Source organism: Equus przewalskii, chromosome 15 (assembly GCF_037783145.1).
Source record: "Equus przewalskii isolate Varuska chromosome 15, EquPr2, whole genome shotgun sequence".
NCBI classification, from domain to species: Eukaryota; Metazoa; Chordata; class Mammalia; order Perissodactyla; family Equidae; genus Equus; species Equus przewalskii.
The window spans coordinates 41,793,462-41,808,506 of record NC_091845.1 but is presented as its reverse complement, the minus strand read 5'-3'; positions in this window follow the sequence as shown (position 1 = coordinate 41,808,506).

Below are 15,045 nucleotides of genomic sequence, written 5' to 3'. Positions count from 1 at the left end.
GGGACCTGGTCGATGAAGCAGAACCTGATGGCTATTTGGAAATGGAGGAAAGAGTCAGAGAACTGAGCAATTTCCAGGATATTTGGAAATATTCTGGCTTGAGGTTGCTACTATGAAATAATGCAACCAAAAAAAATCAGACACTCTTGGAGCTGAATGTTTCCTTCGATGCCATTCTACAAATGGGGTCTCTGAGCCCAGAGAGAGCTTGTGGCCTGCCCAGAGCTGCCCTGCTAGGGCTAGATGGAATCTGCCTTCCTGACTCCTTGCACTGGTAGGGGGGACAGGGGGGTCCCTTAAGTTGAAAACATCCTCAGGGAGCATTCACTCTGGGCCAGGCTGTTGCCAAGTGCTGAGGTTACCAACATGAATCAGACTTGGTCCCTGCCCCTAAAGACAATAGACAAGGGGGCAAGTAGTTACACCACAGGGGAGGTGAGAATGTCCAGAGATGGGAATGTCCGGGAAAAGGTGTGGAAGACTGTACCTGTGCCCAGTGCCCTGTAAATGGGGGAGGAGGTCTGTCTCCCACCTGTGGCAGCTCTAAGCAGGCAGGAAAAGCCCCCACACTCCCCTACTCTGGCGTCTTCCAGCAACTTCAACAAGGTGGGCTTGACGGGAACCAAGTGACTGAGGGAGAGATTATAGAAACCAGGAGTTGTGGTCCTTATGAGTAACTGGAAGAACTTCCACGTTGACTCTGGGGAGGCAGGAGCCATTGGAGGGGGCTAAGAGTAGACTGAGAAGGAGGGGCAAGCCGGGAGCAGAGAGACAACTGTGGAGGCTCAGCAATGACCGGGGAGAGAAATAAGACAGCTTAGTGTAGGGTGCAGCTGTGGGCAAGTGGCAAGATGGGCTGGATTCTAGACATCTTTCAAAGGTGAACGGTATGGGATTTGCTTACATTACCAGGAAATGTGGGGTGTGAAGGTCAGGAGCGGAGGAAGATGCCAAGGCGCTTGGCCTGAGAAGCTAGAAGGATGGACTTGCACTAACTGCGATGGGGAAGATTGGATGGAACAGATCGGGAAGGAGTAGACCAGAAGTCCCATTCCGGACACCATCAGATTGACAGACCCTCGGACCTCCAGGTAGACTGTGAAAACGGAAGCCCCCTGACTCGCTGACGCCCAGAGTGGTGCTGCCACCACAGGACTCAAAGGCAGATGTCTGGAACTGGACTTAAAACTATCTTTTGGACCGTGGGTCCATTTTCTGCCCAGGATAATGCTGATGCCTAGTTACACAAAACACTGTGTCCAACGCCAGGGGCTCATGAAACGCTCTGTATCCTGTCCATGGATCGTCCTCACGTTTTGGGAATCTGGGACTCCAGAACTTTCCTGACTGCCCCTTCCACCCACTCTGAACTTTCTGCCCCACTCCCCACCCGACCCGTGCCTGTGGCAGTGGAGTGCAGACGATCTTCCCTTCAAGTCTTCAGTTCATCTCCACTGTTTCGTGCGTGTGGGCTCCTTCCTCGCACGTGAACTCAGAAGAAGGCTGAAGCTTTTCTTTGATGGTCTACATCTAGTGCAGAGCCTGCCTCTGCAAGTTTCACAACTAAAACTTATTTGTGGTCGATTGTTGACTGCATCATGGCCTCTCTGTGAGAGAAAGAGCAGGAAATGTCTAGTCTGGCTGCACAGAGAACATGGGTACAGTCACAAGCCTCGGAAGGGTTGGTGCGCATTTTTGGACAATATTGATTTATTATTTGACAGGCCGCTCCATGCTGCCCACAGGTGTCAGTGCACCAAAGAATTTACTGAAGCACAAGCAGAAGGACCTACAACTAGAATATGCCACTATGTACTGGGGGGTGCTTTGGGGAGGAGAAGAAGGAAAAAAAAGAAGAGTGGCAACACATGTTAGCTCAGGTGCCAATCTTTAAGAAAAAAAAGAATTTATTGAGGTTAGATCTGAGCAGTGATATATAAGGTGTGAGAATTCAACCTATGAGAGAAGCCCTGAGAAGGGAGCAGAGCTTCCTCAAACTAGATTTCTGTCCCAGGAACGGCCTAGTTCAGGTTCCCTTCCAGGTGGGCCATGGGGCTGATGCATAAGGGACAGGAGACCTGGACAGTAGGGACACATTTGCCCGTGGAAGTGCCCCCAGCTCTCTGTCCTCTGCCACTGCTTATGGGAGTGTGCCTCAGCTATACTGCCTGCCCCACAGAGCTCACAGGCTCTCCCCGCCCTGGTGACTGGTGCCTCCCTTCCCCGCTCAAACTCTCAGAGCCATAACGTGCAGCCTCCTCCAGGAAGACAAGTAGCTGCACCTGCATGCCCTCTTCCTTCTTGCAGCCCACTGCCCTGCCCGGATCACACTTCAGCAAGCGGCCCTGTGGAAGGAGTATTTGCTTGTGGAATCTTATGCCCACAATTATCAATCAACCTGCGCCAGCTTGTTTGCTCAGTGATAGCCTTAGTTTCTAGGAAACCAGCAGTCCTGAGACAGGACTACAAAGTAGAACCGAATTTTGTTGAAAAGCCCACCAACAGGCATATAAATTGGTACAACCATTTTGGAGAAGTATTTGGTGGTATCAGCGAAAGCAGAACACGCCCTGTGACCAGTGCCAGGCTCATAAGTGCTTCATAACTGGTTCTGGAAGTGCAGTTCCAACATGAATATTGGTTGATATTTTTGTTTATATTAAAGAGTAAGATGAAAGAGACATACGTGGGACTTCACTCACTTGTCAATGACGTGAGCAACTTCCTTCCTGAATCAGGTAATAATTTTCCAATACCAGAGGAATATTTACTCATTTTTTTGTGCTATTTACCATGTTATAGCTACAGAGACGATACACGTCTAAGTGTAATCTGCATTATTAACATTTTCTCTATGACTTTCTTAAGTCTAACTCTAGACAATCAACAAAACAGTAAATCTAGTAAGCCCTGATTTGTTGCATTTGCCAATTCCCATGGTGTGAAAACGCCCCCATGGCCGATTTCATGCTGCCAACGTGGATGGACGTCACTGAATCTGGAGTTGGGAAGAGATGAGTCATCCCATTATATAGTGTTCCTGCCATGCAGATACAATAGACACAGATCACCTCAGGAGCCACTGGAATGAAAGGGAAGGTAGGTCAGAGTGGGGCAAAATTTTGCAAACTCCTGGCAATCTAACAGCTGGCGCTCATGAGCCGGAATGAGCCAGCTCCAGCATGGCACTGCCTAGGACCGGGCCGCTCCTCTCCCAGGTATACACCCAACAGAAATATGTACATGTGTGCACCGAAAACATAAACAGGAATGTTCATAGGAGCATTACCCACAAGCACCAAAACGTTTCTTAGTGGTCAATGCGATAAGTAAATTATAACACTGTAAACTGAGCAATGAGAATAAGCCAAGTGCCCCTGACTGCTATATCATGGCTGACTCTCACAAATATGACGCTGAGCAAAAGAGGTCAGACACAAAGGAGCACCTGTCACCGGAGTGCATTTATACAAAGCTCGAAAGCAGGTCAAATGAGCCTATGACATCACAAAATAGGAGAGTGGTAACTTTGGGGACCAGGGACAGGAAAGTGATTGACAGGGGCAGGAGTGGGCTTTGGGGTGCTGGCAATATGAGTTTTTTTCTGGCTTGGGTGGTGATTACATAAGGTTGTTGATTTTGTGATAACTCATCTGGCTGTGAAAACATTAACCATGCACTTTTCTGTATGTATGTTAGACGTCAATAAAAAGTTTATTTTTAAAAGCCACCAGCGTGAAGGCATGCGAACAGCTGCAGCCCTGTGAGTAGTCTCCTTGGCAGCCCCCAAAGGGGCTGTCCTTGCTTGGGATGTGTCAGAAATGCTCCTCTGGGAGGCCCTCAGGAAAGTGCTTTCCTTGAAAAATGACCTTCTCCCGAAAACGTCAACCCTTGTCATTGGCTAAAGAGAGACAGGAGAAGAGGGAGAGAGAGGGGACGGATCTCTAAATGGACAAAAGTCGTGGCTACTCAAGTCGCAGTGGGACAGGTGGTTGAGCTGGGGCGTAGGCTCTGGAGAAGGAAGGAAGGGAAGGAGGGAGGCAGGAACAGAAGAAGGAAAACAGATGTTGGGCAGATACTGGCGAACTCCTGAGCACAGTGTCCAGCGCCGCTCTGGACACCATGTGTATGCCACTCATCGGATCCTCAACCACGTCTGTGAGGGAGGGCCTGCGGTCCCTGCCCATCTCACAGATGAGGAGCCTGAGACTCAGGAGCCCCCAGGGTCTGCACTCTCCTCGTCACACCTCACTACTAGTTACCTAGAAAACTGCATGGCCCTGCTGGGAAGGCAGGGCCAAGAAGGGCCCAAGGGCCTGGAATGTTCTGCCACAGGATGTTCTGCCAATGTCCACTCCCCTCCCACGCTGGCCCTGAGCCCTTATAATCTGGGGGCCCCAGCATATTGCTGACAATCAAAATTAGCTGTGGTTGATGAAGCACAAACATCAAAGGAGCCCATGGGAGGAATAAGGAAACGAAGGAAAAATCGAGTCAATCGTTTCCCTCGGGTCGGGTGGTGAGACCCGAAGCTGTGCAGTCTGACTCACCTCACGCCCGCAGGGCAAGAACCCACCACCTTGGAGCAGAAAGGCTGACTGTTCCACACCCTTAGGGGCTGCTGAGTGAGCTCAAGACTGGAAAGGGTCACTGTGACCTATGCATCTGGCCCCTGCGGCCCTGCTTCCTCCCTGGCCAGCCTCCCGCTCTCCCAAGGCCCTGCCAACTCCAGGAGGAGCGAGCCTTCTTCCTTTTCTTTTGTTGATTAAATTCTGCATCAGGTCAGACCTCGGTGGAGGCCCCAGCTGGAGTTTTGGGAATCAGAGAAGCTGGCCGCAGGAAGCTCAGGGGTGCAGCCGGGCTGAGGCAGAGGCAGGCAGCCTGGAAGGTGATGGTCAGTTCTGCTGGCCGGGCTCCAGGTTTCGTTCTCCTGGGTTCTGCCTGTGCTCTGGCCACAGACCAGCCCTGAGGGCTGTAAGACACTGTTGCCCAGGGAAGAAAGCAGAGCTCCCTGCTGGGGAGCAAGAGTGAGCAGGAATGGGGGTGCCAGGGCCAGGAAGGAGAATGGTGGGAGGGAGGGAGTTCTGCAGTGCAGGGTGCCCACCCACAGTTCCCATGACATCTGCTGGTGACAATGGAGGACCATCTGCTGGCTTAATGTCAGTTACAGGGATGCTGAGGCCACAGGCCGAGGCTGCTGGGGGGTCGGGGTTCTGAGGACCCTCGGGGCTCCTAGGGAGAGTATGGGGTCTTCTCAGAGGAAAGAGGTTGCCTAGAAGGCCCTCCAGGTGCCTGGCCCCTCCCTGTTTACAGAAGCCACTCAGGCTGACCAGTTCCTTTGCTCCCCATGGGTGTCAGAATCCACATCTGCAGAGTGGTCAAGCTTCGGGTCAGGGTTCATTGCTGTAATGCCAGCAATTTGTGGTGCGTTAATTATCCCTACCATTTGCTAGGTGTGGAAACCATGGCCCAGTCAGGTTGGCTGTCTGCCCATCATTTCTGAGGCCAAGGCCTCCCAATGGGATCAGGTGTGTGCTGTGCCCACTGGCTGAGGACTTCCACTTTGTGAATATGCATGACGTGGGCTCCAGTGGGAGTGGGGGGGGGGGCGCTCAGGAAGGAACGTAGAAGAGAAAATGTCCTGGAGATCCCTCCTCAGAATCTTTTAAGGCCTGCCACAGCCCTGGAAGAGCAAGGACAGAAAGGCGAGGGGAGAAGACGTCTAGCCTGTCCTCTCGAAGTGACAGGAGGGAGCAGAGGTGTTGGGCTCTGTGCGAGGAGGCTGACACTTCGGGGAGGAGGAGCGTGCCTGTGCCAGGAAAGCCCACTGTCCTGCAGGCTGCACTGACGGACCCCCGTCCCACCCAGGCAGGAACAAGGAAGCAGCCCTAAGCCTTCCCACCTCCTTACCGGCAGCAGGGCCCATGTGGGGTGGGGGGAGGGGGGCCCGAGCGAGAAATGATGCCAAGGTCGGGGAGTGATCTCAGACGGGGCAGTCTCCTGAGCTTGGGGATGACACAAAACAGTCACAAGACGAAAGGCAGCCTTCAGCTTCCAACAGAGAACCCGGGCTGTAGGAGCGCCATTTCTAATTGAGCTCTTTGAACCTCAGTCTTCTTATCTCTAAAATGGGAGTAATAATCTCGCAGGACTGAAGTGAGGATTAAATAATTTACGTGAAAAAAAAAATAATAACTCGGCACAGTGTCTGGCCCCCTAACGAATTGTTGGTTCCGCTCTTCCTTCCTGCCCTGCCCGCCAACCCCCAAACCTACGTACTGCTGGCGTGTTACAACCACTCGATACATGGTAAATGATTGAATGAGGGATGGGAGAGAGGAGGCAGGGCGGGAGGAGGGTAGGAAGTAGGAATGCTAGTCATACAGGTTCCACTGCCAAATTCCCAGAGCCTCCCTTGGAGGCTCCAGGGTGAGCTGGGACTCAGGTCCAGGGCTCTTCCCCACCCCCAACCTCGCTCCACCCCAGCCCACCCCACGGGCCTCTGCCGAAGGCCTGTAGACTTTGCTGAAATTGCCAAAGGGACATGGAGGTTCCCAGTGAGAGCCAGGGCTGGGGCACCCATGGGGCAGGGAAGAACTTGAAGTTCCCAGAGGCCTCTGCGACTGTGGGGACACCCACTGCCTCTCCTCTGTAGTGACCCTACTCCAACCCGGAAGCACGAGGGCTGCAGGGCACTGATGTGGGGATGGTTTCAGTCTGTTCCGTGGAAGCGGTTCAGTGACTGTGTTGGCCCTCACCCCCTTCTCCCCCTCCCCCGCCCCCCCCAAATGGATCAGACACCCTTACTGAGAGGCAGAGAGGAAGCCAGGTGCCCCCTAGGGAGAGCAGCTGAACGTGTCTCTGGGCAGGCCCGCAGAGTCTTGTTGCCCACGCTCTCAGGAGGGAGCTGGACGCTCTGGTAGCCAGAGCTCAGGGCTGAGCCACGTGTTCAGGAAGGCCTGTAACTCCTACAAACAAAAATTTGAGAGGCCTCTCCAGCTCAGCTAGTGCCCTGAAGGCAGAGCGAGGGAGCATAGCAGCAGGCCACTGCGTGCTCCTCCCCTGGGGCTCAGACACAGTCGAGGGACTCCCGCCATCCATTCACTCAGCCAACCTTGACTGAGCCCTGGGCCCAGCCCGAGGACATGCCAGTGAACATGACAGAAGTCCTTCCTTCCTGGAACTGACAGTCGGGGAGCCGTGCGGCACAGAGAGAGACTGTATAAACATCCTGGGCCACTCAGAAACATGACCGGAACTGTTTAAAGATCAACTGAGGCCTATGAAAATTTTTAAGACTTTACTTGAGCAAAATCGATGGGACTCAGGCAAGGCCAAGCGGAAGTGGTTAGGAGTGCTCCGCCAAGGGGAGCCCGGGGAAAACTCACCTAGAGAAGGTGAGGAAGCAAAGAAGGGATATGATTATCGGCTTTAGCTCGAAGCCGACTCGGCTGTCTGTCATTGGCTGTCCTTAGCATTGGGACTTTGCAACCTTGAGGCATTTCCAGGCTTAGATTTTGGTTTGCCTTCGTAGGCCTCCTCGTTTGATTAATTTTACAGCTGCCAGCAGAGCTTCGCGCAGCCAGGTCCAGCGCATTTTCACTCGCAGCTTCTCCTTCCACACCCACCACGCCCCCGAGGGGTGGGCTGAATGCCAGCTCACAGCCGAGGGTGTAGCCACAGAGTGGGACCCACGTCTTCTCACTCACAACTCTGTGCTTGTGCCGCCAGAGCCCAGCCGGCCCCCAGTTCAGAATCAGGGTGTGTTGGATCAGGAATGCCGAGGGGACTCGGGGCGGGGGTGTTTTCTGATCTGGCAGCCACAGTTTCTGCGAGGCCCATCTAGGGGAGTAAAGAAGGCTGTGGGGCTGAGGCAAGTCCAGCTCAGCCCCGTGGGTGAGACCAAGTACCCTCTGGAGGTGCACACCTTGGACTCAGCCCCACACTGTCCAAACCCTGCACCCCACAATGCACAGGTCAGCCCCTGTTGACCACAAAGACAGTGTCTTCATCGTGGCCCGGCAGGAGCTTGAAGAGTCTATTCCCTTCATTTTACAGGGCAAACTGAAGCTTGGGAAGGAGAACTTACCTGCCCCAAAACACCCATTTTTTTAAAAAAAATAAACTTTTAACTTTGACATAGTTTTAGATTTATAGTACAGTTGCAAAGATAGTTCAGAGATCTCCCATACACCCCTCATCCAGCTTCCCCCGTTGTTGCCATCTTATGTGACCATGGTACACTTGTCAAAACTGAAAAGCTGACAGTGCTGCATTTCTTTTAGCTAAGCTGCAGACGCTATCTGGATTCCACCAATGTGTCCACTAATGTCCTATTTCTCGTCCATGACCCCATCTGGGATCCCACACTGCATTTAGTTGTCATGCCTCCCCTGTCTCCTCTGGTCTGTGACTCTTTTTGAGTCTCTCCTTATTTCTCATGGCTGTAAGAGTCTTGAGGCGTGCTGAGGTACTGAGGAGTCTCAAGGATGCTTGAGGGATCCTGTAGAATGTGCCCCAGTCTAGGTTTGTCTGATGTCTGTCTCATGACTAGACTGGGGATGTGGGTTTTGGAAAGAACACCACAGAGGTGGAGCCCCCTTCTCATTGCCTCCTGTCAGGGGTGGGAGGGTGACAACCACACGCCATCACTGGGGGTGTTCACCTCCATCACTTGGTTAAGTGTGCCTCTAGGCTTCTCCACCATAAAGGTACTATTTTCCCCTCTCTCTGCTCTGCTCTGAAATGAGTTCAGCCTACCCAGAAGGAAGGTGGTAGCGACTAAACTAAGTTTCACCTCCTGGAGGGGAGAGTATCTACATGTTATTTGGAATTCTTCTGTGAAGATTTGTCTTTCTCCCATATTTATTTGTTCAATCATTTATTTACATCAGTATGGATTCATGCATGTTTAGTTTATACTTTGGGTTATATTGCAATACTGTGTTATTTACTTTTTTGTTCCAATTGTTCCAGCTTTGGCCATTGGGAGCTCTTTCAGGTTGGTTCCAGCATCACTTTGACGTGCCTTCATCCTTTTGTTTGAGGGAACCTCCTTACTTTCTGGCATTATAAGATGCTCCAGGGTGACCCCAAATAGCCAAAGGAATCCTGAGGAAAAAGAACAAAGCTGGAGGTATCACACTCCCTGATTTCAAAATATACTACAAAGCTATAGTAACCAAAACAGCATGGTACTGACACAGAAATAGACACGTAGATCAATGGAACAGAATCAACAACCCAGAAATAAACCCACACATATATGGACAGCTAATTTTCAACAAGGGAGCCAAGAGCATACAATGGAGAAAGGAGAGTCTCTTCCATAAGTAGCGCTGGGAAAACTGGACAGCCACATGGAAAAGAATGAAAGCAGACCATCATCTTACACTATACACACAAATTAACTCAAAGTGGATTAAAGATTTGAATGTAAGACCTGAAACCATGAAACTTCTCGAAGAAAACATAGGCAGCACGCTCTTTGACATCGGTCTTAGCAGCATGTTTTCAACTACCATGTCTGACTGGGCAAGGGAAACAAAAGAAAAAATAAACAAATGGGACTACATCAAACTAAAATCTTCTGCACAGCAAAGGAAACCATCAAGAAAATGAAAAGACAACCTAACATGGGGAGAAGATATTTGCCAACCATATATCGGATAAGGGGTTAATATCCAAAATATACAAAAAACTCATGTGTCTCAACAACAAAAAAACCAACAACCCAATTAAAAAATGGGCAAAAGATCTGAAGGAGAGTTCTCCAAAGAAGATATGCAGATGGCCAACAGGCACAGGAAAAGATGCTCAACATCATTAGCTATCAGGGAAATGCAAATCAAAACTACAATGAGGCATCACCTCACTCTGGTCAGAATGGCTATAGTTAACAAGACAGGAAACAACAAATGTTGGAGAGGGTGTGGAGAGAAGGGAACCCTCATACACTGCTGGTGGGAGTGCAAACTGGTGCAGCCACTATGGAAAACAGTATGGAGTTTTCTCAGAAAATTAAGAATAGATCTACCATATGATCCAGCTATTATACTGCTGGATATTTATCCAAAGAACTTGAAAATACAAGTGCATAAAGATACATGCACCTCTATGTTCATCACAGCCTTATTAACAATAGTTAAGACTTGCAAGCAACCTAGGTACCCATGAAGGGATGAATGGATAAGGAAGATGTGGTATATATACACAATGGAATACTACTTGGCCATAAGAAATGATGAAATCCGACCATTTGTGACAGCATGGATGGACCTTGAGGGTATTATGCTAAGTGAAATAAGTCAGAGGGAGAAAGTCAAATACCATATGATCTTATTCATAAGTAAAAGATAAAAACAACAACAAACAAACACATAGCAACAGCGATTGGATTAGTGGTTACCAGAGGGGAAGGGGAGAGGAGAAGGGCGAAAGGGGTGATTAGGCACAAATGCGTAATGGATTATAATTAGTCTTTGGGTGGTGAACATGATGTAATCTACACAGAATTTGAAATATATTATGATGTACATCTGAAAGTTATATAATGTTACAATCCAATGTTACTGCTATACAAACAAAAATTAAAATTAAAAAAGAAAGAAAGAAAGAAGGAAGGAAGGGAGGGAGGGAGGGAAAGGAAGGAAGGAAGGAAGACTGCAAATTAACAAGTTAAGCATCCAGATAATTAAGTTGGGAAAAGAAATCCTTATTAAAGCAGCAATGTTTTGTGAATAAAATTTATAAACAATTTGGCAAATAAACACAATAAAATTCTTAAAAAAGAAGATTCTCCAGCTCATCTTGCATTTTTCCTGCCCCTTGCCTGCCCCAGCCATTTCACCAAGGAGTCTTCATTCCTTTTTTGGAGACGGATATTTAGAAACCAAGACCTGAGCACTGGGTGTGCTTGTTGCTACTAGGCCTTCTCAGCAGACAGAGCTAGATAATATATGCGATCATGTATCCAGACGTATTTGCATTGTTTCGGTGTATATGTTGAGCTTCATGCTGATGTCTCCAATTCTAATCCAGTCCTCAGGCTTCCTTCTAGCCTTCCTTTCTTGTCTATCTGTAACTTCCTTCTCTTATGGTGGCAACAACCTGGGCCACCTTCCATCATCCATTTACTTATTGCTTCAATGCCAGCACACTTGTGAAGCAATTTCAGGATTGGTAACCTGTACCCCTCTGGGAAACAAATTTACCAGAGTATGATATTTACAGTTCCTTTCATCTTTTGCCTTACAATGTCCAGGCAAAACACTGTCTTCCAGAGTTATTCAGATCGGCCCCCTTTCCCCCAGCCCCTTCAGTGTGGTTAGGTCCTGCATTTGTAATGAAGTTTGTGTCAACGTATTGCCCCCAACTCTGAACGCACCCTTCAATATATGCTCTGAGCGGGAGCTATTTCTCCTTTCGAGTGGGTGCGATGATAAGCTTGTTCAGTAGAGGGCGCTGGAGCAACACTGAAAGAGGAAAGGGCCCTCCCCGCCATTTCCAGCATGGTCTGAGGGAGGACGGGTGGTGTGGGGACAGGCTGTCCTGGGGCAACCTTGCAGCCTGGATCTGGTGATAACCTTTTCCGCAGCCCTCTCAACACAGAGCCCCGAGCCCCGTGCAGCCGGTGTGCTCCTCAGGCCTGCTGTGCGCTGCCACCCAGACCAGCGCAGCCACGCACAGTGGCCTATGGCCCCAGAGGTTGCATATTGAGGTGCCTCCCTTGTGAAAACTTCCACGTGGCTCAGACAGTCAGAAGGCCTCCTGTCCCCACTGGCGTCCACTGAATGTCTCTGCTCTCCAATGTGAGGATCACACCTTCTCGAACAGACCTGAACCCCTTCTAGGTTTGTCCTTCCTTCAACACGCTCCCTGGCCCTGCAGTACCAGATGGAGCTTCCTTGTACCTTCTAGTTACTCTTTTTTTTTTTTTTTTTGGTTAGGAAGATTGTCCCTGAGCTAACATATGTTGCCAGCTAACATGTGTTGCCAGTCTTCCTCTTTTTGCTTGAAGAAGATTGTCCCTGAGCTAACATCTGTGCCAATCTTCCTCTATTTTGTATGCAGGACACAACCACAGCATGGCTTGATGAGTGGTGTGTGGGTCTGCACCCAGGGTCCAAACCCACGAACCCCATGCTGCTGAAGCAGAGCACAAGAACTTAACCACTACACCACTCGCCAGCCCCTCTCCACTTACTTTTTATCACAGTTAATAGTTCTTTATTGACTCTTCTGCTGCCCTGGGAGCACTCCTGCTGGGAGAGAAGGTCAGCCTTGGCCCCAGAGGAGTGTGTCCTAATTTAATACGCCGACCTGATTATACCACTTTGGGGCTAAGCCGGTGGGATGAGAAATGCAAACTTGATCCTGGCCCTGATATCAGTTCCCCTACATTAAGCCCAGCATATATGGGGTTAAAACCCCAAGCACTCCTCCCTTCCCACGCTTCTCTAAGTTACCGTGCAGATGTTAATTATCGGTTTTTTAAACCTCTGTATCCTTGAACTTCACAAGGCAAATAGAAGTTACAAATTGTTAGAGCCGGGTGGCCTCATGCTAACATTGTGCTTTGAAGTTTTATTACAGGGAAACTGACATCCAGAGAATATCAAGAAGCTGAAACTTCCCCCACCCCAACTCCTCAGCTTCCTGGCGCCAGAATCCACCATCCACCACGGAAGTAGACAACCAAGAATATCCACCTGCGGATTCCCTTATCTCGCCGTTCTCCTCCCTGCAAACAACCTCACAAGGCCAAACCCAGGCCAGGCTGGGGGGCAGTGGGGGAGCACCAACCAGCAAGGCCACATGCTCCCCCTCCCCTGCCTAAAACCTCAAATAAAAACCCCTACCTTGTTTCCTTCCAGGAGATGGATCTGAGTTCTAGCTCTCATCTCCTTGTCTGGCTGCCCTTTGATAAACCCTTTCCTTGCCATAAGCCTGGTGTTCTAGTTTTTATTATGGTCTCTCTCTCGCGCACGCGCGCGTGTGGCGGGCAAAAGAACCTGTGTTTGTGGCCGGTAACTGGCTCAGGCTGGTGGTCTGCACCCCGTGCTGGTGGTAGGAAGAGCAAGGCTGGTTAGCTTCCCACTCGCAAATGCCAGCCTTGAGTGCTCACTTGGAGCTTGGCCCTGGGAGGTACTGACCAGGGATCCCTCCTGGTTGGCTCTCCCTGGCTTTCATGTGTGGCAATGAGGTGTGACTGGTGTCCCTGGTCTAGGTGAGCATCTCTTTGGCAGGCTGGTCTCAGGGACAGGCCAGTCACAGCCTCAGCCAGAAGGGAGCAGGGCCCATAATGAAACCACACTCAAAGGGAACCCAAAGTTACAAACCCAAAGATCCATCTCCTAGAAGGAAGCAAGGTAGGGGTTTTTCTTTGAGGTTTAGGCAGGGGAGGGAGAGCATGTGGCCTTGCTGGTTGGCGCAAAGTGTGTAAAGTTACACTGTTTTCTTTCATGAGAATGCAGTGTGTTCTCTGCTCTCTGTGCCCACCATGGCACCTTCTGCTCAGAGATGCTCATCGCAGCTCGTAGAAGGGTAGGGAGCATGCGCCCTCCCAAGCCCCAGATGGAAACACTTTCTAGCGTAGCCAGGGCACCTCACAGCCACAACACAGCCACGGGCTCTCTCAGGACCCTGAGGAAAGGGCCCCGTCAGGCACAGGGACCAGCCAGCGGCACGGAGTCTGGCATCTTTGAAGAGACTCTAATTCTTCCCTCATCTCATGTCTGCGTGCTTTTAATTTATTATAAAATACTCAAAACATATATGGATAAAGAAAGATTGAACAATCAGACTGTACTTCCAGTTTAAGAAATGAAATACTGTCAATATAGACAATGTGCTTGTGTACCCCTCCTTGGTCACATCCGCGCTCCTTTATGTGAATGAATTTTCTTACGTTTTAGTGCAAGTGGGTGTTTCCCTAAGCAACATAGGTTCTCTTCTTCATGTAAGTGGCATCATATTGTGCATATTCTCCAGCACCTTGAATTCTTTGCCCAACAATATGATTGGGAGATGTGTCCATGGCTCTAATTCAGAGGTCAGCAAGCCTCCCTCTGTAAAGGGCCAGATAATACATATTTTAGGCTGTACGAACCAAGAGGCAAAATTGAGGATATTGTGTAAGTACTTGTATAATAAGAGGGAAGACAAATTTCCACAAAACCTTTATTGGTGAAATTCAAAATATGATAATAATAATTAAATACAGTTTTTTTCTGGTAATACAGGTCTAATAAGAAGACTGGGGGCCGGCTCCGTGGCCGAGTGGTTAAGTTCTCGCGCTCCACTGCGGCGGCCCAGGGTTCGGATCAGCACCGCTTGTCAGGCGACGTTGAGGCGGCGTCCCACATCCCACAATTAGAAGGACCTGCAACTAAGATATACAACTGTGTACAGGGGAGGTTTGGGGAGATAAAGCAGAAAAAAAAAATATTGGCATCAGTTGTTAGCCCAGGTGCCAATCCTTAAATAAAAAAATTAAAAAAGATTGGCAACAGTTGTTAGCCCAGGTGCCAATCTTTAAAAAAAGAAGAAGAAGAAGAAGAAGAAGAAGAAGACTGGAATTCTTTTTGAGGGAATAACATCAAAGTTAATGTTCCCCATCTATTGCAAATGTTCATCTTTATAAACCATTCTTAGTTCTTGGGCTGTACAAAAACAGGTGATGCGCCACATTTGGCTGCAGGTCGTAGCTTGCTGACTCCTATTCTAGTTCAGTCATTTTCACTGCTGTATAGAATTCCTTTAGATGACTCTAACAAAATTCATTTATTTATTCACAGGGAATGGAGAGGTTTCTGGTTGATTTGGTATTAAAATGATATTTCTATAAATGTTCTAGTTCATATCTGTGCGATACCTGTGTAGGCATTTTTCTGGATAATATGCATAGAAGTAGAATTGCTAAATAGCTGAATAGGGCATGTGGCTCTTCAACGCCAAACTGCTTTCCAAGGTGGTTGTACTAATTTCCACTGATATCCGCAGTGTTTACGTATCCTTCTTGAGCCACGTGCTTATAAACACTTG